This window comes from Nicotiana tabacum, chromosome 22 (genome assembly GCF_000715075.1).
Source record: "Nicotiana tabacum cultivar K326 chromosome 22, ASM71507v2, whole genome shotgun sequence".
In the NCBI taxonomy this organism is placed as follows: Eukaryota; Viridiplantae; Streptophyta; class Magnoliopsida; order Solanales; family Solanaceae; genus Nicotiana; species Nicotiana tabacum.
In genome coordinates this window covers 31,244,470-31,256,844 of record NC_134101.1, presented here as the reverse complement: position 1 = coordinate 31,256,844, position 12,375 = coordinate 31,244,470, and positions in this window count along the sequence as shown.

Below are 12,375 nucleotides of genomic sequence, written 5' to 3'. Positions count from 1 at the left end.
CATCTCTATTGGCTGTGGTTGAACTACGATGTCCAACTCTCTTACAATTCTAGTTCTAGCTTCAACTTCCCTCCTCACTCTATGAAGTGTTCGTTCGTTTGTTCAAGAGAAGAGTCTGCGTTATCACAAATAAAGCAAACTAAAAATTAAAACTTGAACAAATAACGAATAAAAGCTTAACTTAGATAAACAATCAATAACTAAGTCACCGGCAACGGCATCAAAAACTTGTTGGTTCCTCAAGTACATGCAAGTATACATGGCCGTCAAGTAATAAAGTGACTCGAAAGTCGGATGTCGAACCCACATAGACTTAGATCAATTGTCAACTAAGCAAACTAAAATCAATTAATTGTCCAAGATATTTAATAATGATGTTTTTCTATTAATCTACTAATGCGAAAATTAAACAAGTAACAACTAATTTATCAAGAATGCAAATGTGTATGATGAGATTTCAATTCAGAGGAGGTAAGAATTCTAGGGTTGTGGTTAGTTTATCAATACTATTAAGTTCAATAATCACACTCGTTAATCCAGATTATCTATGATTGCTAATTAATCTGATCGTTTATATGAATAGCATGGTCCCACAATACTACTCGTCTGCCCACAATATATTAATCATATATTCCTATGGTATTGAGTCTATCATGAACAAATATAATACGGTATTCAATTAAGCAAAATTGTTAGGTATATTTCTATCCTAACCGCGAAATCGTCCCCCGAGCCATGGGTTCAGAAACAAGCTCTCTCTAATTCTACTCTAATCTAAACACGGCTTTCCCCAAGCATAGCATAGATAGTAGGGTGAATTGGTAGCTACTACAATTCACAAGTTAAAACTAGAATTAAAGAAACAACCACAAGATGATAATCCGAATTAACAAAGATGTTATTAATAAACATTAATAATCATGTCAACCACAACCCTAGAACTAGAGTGCTTAGCCACTAATGTTCGTAGTAACAATTTTCCAAGTATTTTGCATAAACAAATTACAAAGTAAAGATAAAGTAATGAAGAACTCGATGATTTTCTCCTCCAAAAGTTGTTACACGTGATGTTCTTGCCTCCGGTGACAAAAACTCCTCTACAAATGGTGTTTAATAACTATTTATATGTGTAGGAAAAAAGCCTAGACGAAATAACCAAGTCCAAAACCAAAAAGGAGATAAAATAGGCTTAAAAACCCGGAATACCCTCGCTACAGGCCTCGCGGCGCGAGGCAAAACGCGAGCTTCATCTCGCTGTAGCCCGTGCGACGCAGCTTTAATCCTCATCTCGCCTGCTCTAACGCGAGCAAAGTAGCTCACTACGCCTGCTGCTGCTTCGATTCAATTTTGTTGCCTAACATTTCCAATTCACGTTTTTGTTTCTTTTTTCAATTGTTCTTTTTGTCTTCTTTTGATTTGTCTCTTTTGTCTTCCTTTGTAATGTTAAACTTTAATCCTTATATATCCACTAATTAAATAATCATAACTCCATTCTTGTAGTGTATAAAATACACATAAAATCTCTACTTTGCTCCCAATTTCGTCTTTAACGTACCTACACATAAAATAAACTCAATTAAGCACAAATATTGTATAGTTTAGCATTAAAGCCCCAAAATGTAAGGTAAGTAATGCACTAAAAATATGGAATTATAGCCAAACATCACTACCCCACACTTAAACGTTGCTCGTCCTCGAGCAATCAAACTACACTTTATATAGACAAGACCTTTTAAAATAATTCTCCTAACTCATCACACCAAGAATCTTTAAAATAGACTAAGCATAAGGGTGCAACATCCTCACCTCAAGATTTGACTCACAAGTACCATGCATTATTCACCACTCACTAACTTACGCTAACATACAGGTCAATGACATTATTACCTTTCATTCATGAATCAAGTACTCTCACAAAACAAAAGAGAGTAGTTTCACACACATTAAAATTTAAGAACAATTAGGAACTCAAGATAGGAAGAATTCACTCACTCTCAGAAATAACATTCATATGCCACAAAAGATGCACCATAGGCTTGCCCGTAGTGTACTACTCTACTAATCGAGATCATTCAGTCTAGGATCAAGTATGACTTTAATTTGTTGTAATGTAGGCTGCGGGTCGGGTAGGATACATTTGGATATAAGTGTCACGACCCAAAAATCCTTGAAAGGTCGTGATGGTGTCGGACACTACTGTCAGGCAAGCCAACACCAATAACTAGTAAATTCTCATTTTAATATTTTTGAAATCGTAAATTTACTTCAATTTGTCTAGTAAAAGATGAATTCACAGAATAAAATACCAATGTTTTACAAATTTAAATATTGAACATCCCATAATCATCCCAGAACCCGGTGTCACAAGTGCATGAGCCTTTTCTAGAAATTTAAAATAAAATACAATAACTGTCCGGAATGCAACTTGGACAGGAAAGAAAATACAATACTCTTAAGGAGACTCTGCTGGCTGCGGTGCATCGTACAGAATGCAGCTCACCTAAGTCCCCGCCATAATCGCGCCTCTACGCCCACGAGGCCGCTAAACATATGTGTACCTGCACAAAAATGTGCAGCAAGTATAGTATGAGTACGTAAATCAAGGCCGCTAAACATACGCTTGCTGCTGCTTCAATTCAATTTTGTTGCCTAACATTTCCAATTCACGTTTTTGTTTCTTTTTTCAATTGTTCTTTTTGTCTTCTTTTGATTTGTCTCTTTTGTCTTCCTTTGTAATGTGAAACTTTAATCCTTATATATCCACTAATTAAATAATCATAACTCCATTCTTGTAGTGTAAAAAATACTCAAAAAATCTCTACTTTGCTCCCAATTTCGTTTTCAACATACCTACACATAAAATAAACTCAATTAAGCACAAATATAGTATAGTTTATCATTAAAGCCCCAAAATATAAGGTAAGTAATGCACTAAAAATATGAAATTATAGCCAAACATCACTACCCCACACTTAAACGTTGCTCGTCCTCGAGCAATCAAACTACACTTTATACAGACTCACCTTTTTAAACAATTCTCCTAACTCATCATACCAAGAATCTTTAAAATAGACTAAGCACAAGGGTGTAACATCTTCACCTCAAGATTTGACTCACAAGTACCATGCATTATTTACCACTCACTCACTTAAACATAGAGGTCAATGACATTATTACCTTTCCTTCATGAATCAAGTGCCCTCACACAACAAAAGAGAGTAGTTCCACACACATTAAAATTAAAGAACAATTAGGAACTCAAGATAGGAAGAATTCACTCACTCTCAGAAATAACATTCATATGCCACAAAAAGATGTACCATAGGCTTGCCCGTAGTGTACTACCCTACTAATCGAGCTCATTCAGTCTAGGATCAAGTAGGACTTTAATTGGTTGTAATGTAGGCTGTGGGTCGGGTAGGATACATTTGGATATAAGAGTGACTACACCTCCCTAAGCAGCACTTTAATACATATACTTTAACATTCAAACCCCATACTTATGTCAAAACAAACTCCACCTTCACATCAATGTATATTACTCCATACTTCTTTTAAGCACAATTACATCAAGAGTCACCACTATCAAGGAATATTTTTCACAGCAATACAACTATATGTATATGTTTTTCTTTCTTTTTCAATTCACGTGGCTCTTACTTTTTCAAAACAGTGCACCTTTCTCCTTATTTCATTAGTTCCGCTCAAAAGCCAAACCAACCACCCCACACTTTAACTTTTACAAAGTTCATTACAATTCAAGTGCTCATGAGAGGTTAAAAGGTTCAAATAGATGGTTAATTAAAACAAATGGGTAAGGCTTGTAATGTGGTTGCCAAAGAAATAGGATTACAGGCTCAAAGGGATTAACTACGATACATAACAATTAGGCGGGTAAACTATATATATATATCTGGCTCAACAAAGAAACGCCTATATCACTTCCAAGACTGAACAAAACTATTATTTCGCTTTGTAAACACACGGGGCAAGTTCTAGACATCAAATGCAATGCACAAAATAACACACAAACCACACACACACATGGCACATAACTCACTCAGGATCGGATTCATCAAGACACTCTAGTCAAAGAAGTTAAGAAAATTTAAGATCATACAATTTAAGGTACTTATACAAGAGTCAAAAACTGAGCCTAAGCGTCACAACCAAAGTACTCACTATTCTCAAGGCATAACAAAGTCAAGAGAAGTTGTTTCAATTAAATTCATCTCACAATGGCTAATAAAACTAACTACACCTGGTTCAAACAAAACCTTCAGAAAAGAACGGCTGCACAAAGAAAAACCAAGGGGGACTTACTACACTACATACAAAGAAAATCTTTTTGTCCTTTTTCCTTAGACTTAAATCCCTCAAGAAAACTGTCTAGGAGATCCATCGTCGGGAAAAGTCCAATTTTTCTACTTTTTTTTTAATTTTTTTTTTCACAACTACTAAAATACCAAAACACTACACAACTAAGAAAACAAAAATAAGAAGTTAAAATTTTTCTAACATCCTACTACTAATTATCTAGAGAATTCTCCCACCCCACACTTAATAGAGTGCAGTGTCCCCAATGCACAAATAAAGTAAAACAATAACGAGGGTGGACAAGAAACTCCCTGAAAGGCCTAAGGCCAAAGCAATAGCGGCTCACGGGGTACTCAGACTTCCCCCAGGTATGGTCCTTTGTGTGAGCACCTCACACTTAGTTCTCACCATCTAACTCGCTTTTGCACACTTACTATACCTGTGTGAGCATCCTATGATTATAATCATGCAAAACAAAAACAAACACTACAGCAATAATAAGATAAAAAATAAAAATAAAAGAAAGCAGTAAAGATGGGTTGCCTGATTTAACGTCGTGGCACGACACAGAATCTCGTCTAATCATTGGCAAGTAACACCTTCGACTTCTGACAATCAAAGTCACCTCCATAATAGTGCTTTACTCTTTGTCCGTTCACTAAGAACGTTCTCTCATCATATAAGATGCGCAGCTCAATTGCACCATGTGGAGTGACTCTCACTACCTCAAACGTGCCCGACCATATCGATTTGAGCTTCCCCAGAAAGAGTCTTAACCTCATATTGAACAAGAGAACCAATTAGCCCGGTTCGAACTTGCGATGGTGGATATGCTTATCATGCTAGCGCTTGGTCTTTTCTTTATATAACTTGGCATTCTCATATGCATGCAAGTGAAACTCATCAAGCTCGTTCAATTGCATCACCCGCTTTATACACTCTAATTCTGCATCAATGTTCAGCTTCTTTATCGCCCAATAGGCCTTGTGCTCAAGTTCCACCGGTAAATGGCATGCCTTCCCATAAACTAGCTTGTAAGGGGAGGTTCCGATTGGAGTTTTGTAGGTAGTCCGGTATGCCCATAGAGCATCATCAAGCTTTGCAGCCCAATCTTTCCTACATGCACTAACCGTCTTCTCTAGGATCTACTTTATCTCTCTATTTGAGACTTCAACTTGCCCACTAGTCTGAGGATGGTAAGCAGTTGAAACCATATGTTTGACCCCATATTGCGCTAAGACATTGTCCAAGAGCTTGTTACAAAAATGGGTGCTCCCATCACTAATCATCACTCTCGGAGTGTCGAACCTTTTAAAGATATGCTTTTTCACAAAGTTGACCACAACCTTGGCATCATTGGTAGGAATAGCAATGGCCTCCACCCACTTCGACACATAGTCAATGGCCACCAAAATGTATTTACACCCACTGGATAAGGGAAACGGACCCATAAAATCAATTCCCCACGCATCAAAAATTTAAACCTCCAAATACTGTGCAATGGCATCTCATGCCTTTTCGTGATTGTTCCTGTTCTCTGGCACCTATCACACCTCCTCACGAACTCATGGGCATCTTCAAACACCCTAGGCCAATAAAAAACCGATTGCAACACCTTAGCTACCATTTTGTCACCCGCATAATGAGCATCATAAGGCGATGCGTGACAGTCATGTAAGATAGCATTTATTTCAGATTCGGGAACACATCTTCTCATTAACTTATCGGTACAAGATTTGAACAGAAGTGGCTCATCTCACACATATGACCTCACATCTCGCAAGATCAGGCGACATCTCTTCACTTGCCAGATAGTTCAAAAAATTTGCATATCATGGCACCTCCCCAGCGGTAATGGGCAACAATTGCTCATCCGGGAATGTTTCCTTGATGACATCTCCCTCGGGTTCATGATTCCGAGTTTCTAACCTGGATAAGTGATCAACCACTTGATTCTCTATTCCTCTACGGTCTCGAATCTCCAAATCAAATTCCTGCAAGAGTAAAACCCAACGGATTAGCCTTGGTTTAGCATCTTTCTTTTCGAACAAATACCTGATGGTTGCATGGTCTGTGTAGACGATGACTTTGGTGCTAACCAAATAGGCCCAAAATTTATCGAACACCCACACTACAGCAAGCAACTCCTTTTCTGTCACAGTATAATTTATTTGAGCAGGAGTAAGAGTCTTGCTTGCATAGTAATTGGAGTGAAAAATTTTGGTTCTCCTCTGGCCCAACATGGCCCCAATTCCACCATCACTAGCATTACACATCAGCTCAAATGGATCTTTCCAGTCAGGAGCTAATATGATTGGTGCACTCACTAACTTCTTTTTCAGCTCCTCGAATACTTTCAGACAAGCATCGTCAAACTTGAACGGCACATCCTACTCTAACAACCAGCACAAAGGAGAAGAAATTTTTGAGAAATCCTTTATAAAAAGGTGACAAAAACCTACATGTCCCAGTAAACTCCTAACTAATTTCACTGAAATCGGTGGTGGCAACGTTTCAATTGCTTCCACCTTAGCTTTGTCAACTTCCAGTCCATCTTTGGAGACCTTGTACCTCAGCACTATACCTTTACGTACCATAAAATGGCACTTTTTCCAATTCAGTACCAGATTAGTCTCCTCACACCTGGCAAGCACATTAGCAAGATTGGTCAGGAATTCATCAAAAGAAGAACCAAACAAAGAAAAATCATCCATAAAAACCTTCACAAACCATTCCACCATATCGGTGAAAATAACCATCATACACCTTTGAAAAGTCGCAGGTGCATTACACAACCCGAATGGCATTCTCTTAAATGCATAAGTGCCATAAGGGCATGTAAAAGTGCTCTTTTCTTGATCTTCCGGGGCAATAGCAATCTGATTATACCACGAATAGACATCAAGGAACTAATAGTATTTCTCTCCGGCTAACCTGTCAAGCATTTGATCAATGAAGGGGAGGGGGAAGTGATCTTTTCGTGTAGCATTATTCAACTTCCTATAATCTATGCATATTCGCCAACCAGTCACAGTCCTAGTTGGGATTAATTCATTTTGTTCATTCACTACAACAGTCATACCCCCCCCTTTTAGGTACACATTTAACAAGGCTTACCCACTTACTATCGTAGATGGAAAATACTATACCTGTGTCGAGCCACTTAATCACTTCTTTTCTTACCACCTCTTTCATGATTGGATTTAGGCGGCGTTGATGTTCCACGCTAGGCTTGTGTCCCTCCTCCATGAGTATTTTGTGCATGCAGAATGCATGGCTATTTCCCTTTATGTCAGACATTGTCCAACCAATGGCATGCTTGTGCTCCTTCAGCACCCTTAAGAGCTTTTCTTCCTGCAAATTAGACAAATGAGAAGAAACAATCACAGGTAAAGTGTTAGAACTACCCAAATATGCATAACAAAGATGAGGTGGTAAGGGATTAAGTTCCAGTTTTGGAGCCTCCCCAACTAAGGGTCTAGGGGGCAGGCCGCTTGGCCTATCCAAAGGCTCAAACACGGATCTTTCTCTTATGTATTCACAAGATGCATCCAAAATTTGCAACATCTCCTCAACCTCTTCTTCCAGTTCCAAGTGATTGAACAACATCAATGCATTTTCTAGTGCATCTTCTTTAAATGCACTTGGCTCTATGGCTGGTTCATTTATCTTCACTAGAGAAATCATGGCCAGGTCCTCGTAATGACGAGGCAACTGAATGGCTCGATATACATTGAAGACCGCTTCTTTATTTTCCACCCTCAAGATCATCTTACCTTCTCGGAATTTGATAATGGCATCTCCAGTGGCCAAAAGTGGTCGTCCCAAGATGATAGGAACTAACTCATCAGCCTTGTAGTCCAGGATGATAAAATCTGCAGGGAAAATAAACTTCCCAATCTGCAGCAAGACGTCCTCAATTACCCCCTCAGGATAAACATAAGATATGTCAGCTAACTGTAGCAGTACCGTGGTGGGTCTCGGAGCTCCTAATACCAATTGTTTGATCGCAACAAGTAGACATCTGTTGCACATGCTGCATCTATTGTGCTTGGTGCATTGTCATCTTATTCATCTGATTTGCTAATCTCGCTATATCTGGCCTCATGGCTGAGAAATCATCAAGCTCGATCACACCTGTTGCCTTTTGTTTAAGTGATCTTCGTGGTTCCCTATCTCTTTGGCAATTATTATCATTAGCAGTGAAATTGTCTAGCAGGATATGGATCTCACTATACGGTCTTTCCATGTAACTACCCCCACATGCTGAGTCAAGCTTCATCTTTGATGCCTCGTCCAACCCATCAACAAAAGTGTGACCTAACACCTCATCAGTCTGGCAATGATGTGGGCAGTCTCTGCGTAGCTTCTTGTATCTTTCCCAAACTTGACGAAGAGTCTCGCCATCTCGTTGTTGAAACCCAAGAATTTGGCTCCACGGCGACTTTGTCTTCTTAGTGGGAAAAACCTTGATTAAGAATTTCCTTGCTAGATCATCCCAATTGTGGATTGAGTTCACGAGGTCCTTTTGCAACCATTCCTTAGCTTCCCCTAGCAGTGAAAAGGGAAATAGTGTCAACCTGACATAGTCCTTGGAAATGTTCGGATAATTGTAAGTGTCTGTAATTTTCAGGATGTTCTGAATGTGCCTCTGCGGGTCTTCATGAGATAGACCCACATATTGCCCTGTGGACTGAATCAGTTGTACCATGTACTGTTTGAGTTCAAAGTGACCCATGATCTCAGGCTTCACAATTTCCTGAGTCATATTAGCAAGATTGGGCCTTGCAGCTTCTATCACCGGACGCCCTTCATTACCTGCCATCTCTATTGGCTGTGGTTGAACTACGATGTCCAACTCTCTTTCAATTCTAGTTCTAGCTTCAACTTCCCTCCTCACTCTATGAAGTGTTCGTTCGATCTCAGGATAAAGAGGAAGGATATTGTTTTCGCTTCCACTACTCCGCATTCAACAAAAGAGCATGCGTTATCACAAATAAAGCAAACTAAAAATTAAAACTTGAACAAATAACGAATAAAAGCTTAACTTAGATAAACAATCAATAACTAAGTTCCCGGCAACAACGCCAAAAACTTGTTGGTTCCCCAAGTACACGCAAGTATGCATGGCCGTCAAGTAATAAAGTGACTCGAAAGTCGGATGTCGAACCCACAGAGACCTAGATCAATTGTCAACTAAGCAAAAAAATTAATTAATTGTCCAAGATATTTAAGAATGATGTTTTTCTATTAATCTACTATTGTGGAAATTAAACAAGTAACAACTAATTTATCAAGAATGCAAATGTGTATGATGAGATTTTAATTTAGAGGAGGTGAAAATTCCAGGGTTGTGATTGGTTTATCAATCCTATTAAGTTCAATAATCACACTCGTTAATCCAGATTATCTATGGTTGCTAATTAACCGGATCGTTTATATGAATAGCATGTTCCCACAATACTACTCGCCTGCCCACAATATATCAATCCTATATTTCTATGGTATTGAGTCTTTCATGAATGAATATAATACGGTATTCAATTAAGCAAGACTGTTAGATATATTCCTCTCCTAACAGCGAAATCGTCCCCTGAGCCACGGGTTTAGAAACAAGCTCTCTCTAATTCTACTCTAATCTAAATACGGCTTTCCCCAAGCATAGCATAGATAGTAGGGTGAATTGGTAGCTACTACAATTCACAAGTTAAAACTAGAATTAAAGAAACAACCACAAGATGATAATCCGAATTAACAAAGATGTTATTAATAAACATTAATAATCATGTCAACCACAGCCCTAGAACTAGAGTGCTTAGCCACTAATGTTCGTAGTAACAATTTTCCAAGTATTTTGCATAAACAAATTACAAAGTAAAGATAAAGTAATGAAGAACTCGATGATTTTCTCCTCCAAAAGTTGTTACACGTGATGTTCTTGCCTCCGGTGACAAAAACTCCTCTACAAATAGTGTTTAATAACTATTTATATGTGTAGGAAAAAAGCCTAGACGAAATAACCAAGTCCAAAACCAAAAAGGAGATAAAATAGGCTTAAAAACCCGGAATACCCTCGCTACAGGCCTCGCGGCGCGAGGCAAAATGCGAGCTTCATCTCGCTGTAGCCCATGCGACGCAGCTTTAATCCTCATCTCGCCTGCTCTAACGCGAGCAAAGTAGCTCGCTACGCCTGCTGGTGCTTCGATTCAATTTTGTTGCCTAACATCTCCAGTTCACGTTTTGTTTCTTTTTTCAATTGTTCTTTTTGTCTTCTTTTGATTTGTCTCTTTTGTCTTCCTTTGTAATGTTAAACTTTAATCCTTATATATCCACTAATTAAATAATCATAACTCCATTCTTGTAGTGTATAAAATACACATAAAATCTCTACTTTGCTCCCAATTTCGTCTTCAACGTACCTACACATAAAATAAACTCAATTAAGCACAAATATAGTATAGTTTAGCATTAAAGTCCCAAAATGTAAGGTAAGTAATGCACTAAAAATATGAAATTATAGCCAAACATCAGAAATCACTCAGGTAAATAGTCATTCGCGAAAGGGGATATCCTATGATTATAATAGATCAATATACAATCTGTAACAAGAAACTGTTTGATTCTTAATGGTAAAATACTTGCACGGTAGTTATATCAAATACGAATTGTCTTTATACGATTTCATTTGTGTGCGTGCGCGCAACGAATTAAAAGGAACCAAACATGATCTTGTTTTTCATTATCAGTTTCATGTAATTTTTTCTAGACCAAGTGAATTTCAAATGGATCAAACATGCATCACTTTTGATGTTCCCCATGACGTGAGTATCAAAATTACCCACTTAATGTTTGGCGTTATTATCACTTGCCACTAAGATTTTAGTGGAAAAGTTAAGTACAAGGATAATACGAAGATCCTAAAATTCGCCCGGGCGGTATTAGTTTCTAGATATTAATAATTTATACATATTTAATAAATTTCTAACATAAATACAGTATTTATGTAACATGTACACTAGCTCCACCCGCAAAAGAAGCCAAATTCTCATATGAATATGTGTAAAAGAAGAAAGGGGAAGAGACCTAAAACATGGTAGAGCTAAGCACCTGCTCATCTCTTTCAGTAGTAGAATTAGTTTAGACAGTTTGTAACACATGATCAAGCTTATTAGTTTAACAGTATCAGAAGAAGATTCTTTGTCTAAATAAAAAGTTGAACACTAAATTCGGACTAATAGCATCTCAAAAGCAGCAAACCAAAGGACTAATTAGAAAACAACTTGAAACTACTGATATTACTTCAAAAGTGCAGTATGTACAGTTATTGTTCAAATCTCAAATGAATTGCTGGAAAGATTATTACAATTTGTTAGAGATATATCCATCAGAAGCATTAAATACACTTTCAAAGACAAGAATTGAACCTAGCTAATACTAAGTTAGCTGAAACTTGTCAGGTAGATTGTTCCAAGATTGTTGGTCCAACATTACTGTCTGATCCATCCTCATTGCAGCCAATCTTTCCGTCATAGGCGCATTATCTAACATGGCGTCCACAAGATCAGTAATGAAGCTAGTTTCTGTTTCAGTAATTGTTTCCCCTGTCAAAACATCCTCCTCGTTACCCGTACCCTCATCGAGTTGTACTAACTCACCCCCCTCTTGTGTGTGCAGCTCAGGTTCAACAGAGGCTGGTCCCTCCAACTGCAGAATAGTATTCCCTTCAGATTCTAAATTTACCTCAGGTACTTCAATAGTGGTTGTTGGTAATATCAATTTGCTGGTTGAATAGAACAAGGTGTTGTGTCACATTCTCCTGTTGCAATTTCATTAGAATTTAGCATAGTAGTCGATTCAGGTACCAACGACATGGACATTGAAGATTCATACAACCGATCCCAACTTTCTAGGAATTGAGGCATAGTTGTTGTTATTGTAGTCGATTGATCAGGTACCAATTGCACCTGATTGTTCCCCATACCATAACCCCTGCAACCAGTTAGTAGTTCAAGAAAACTTGTAGCCTTGACTTCAGATTCCATAAATGCAATATTATGC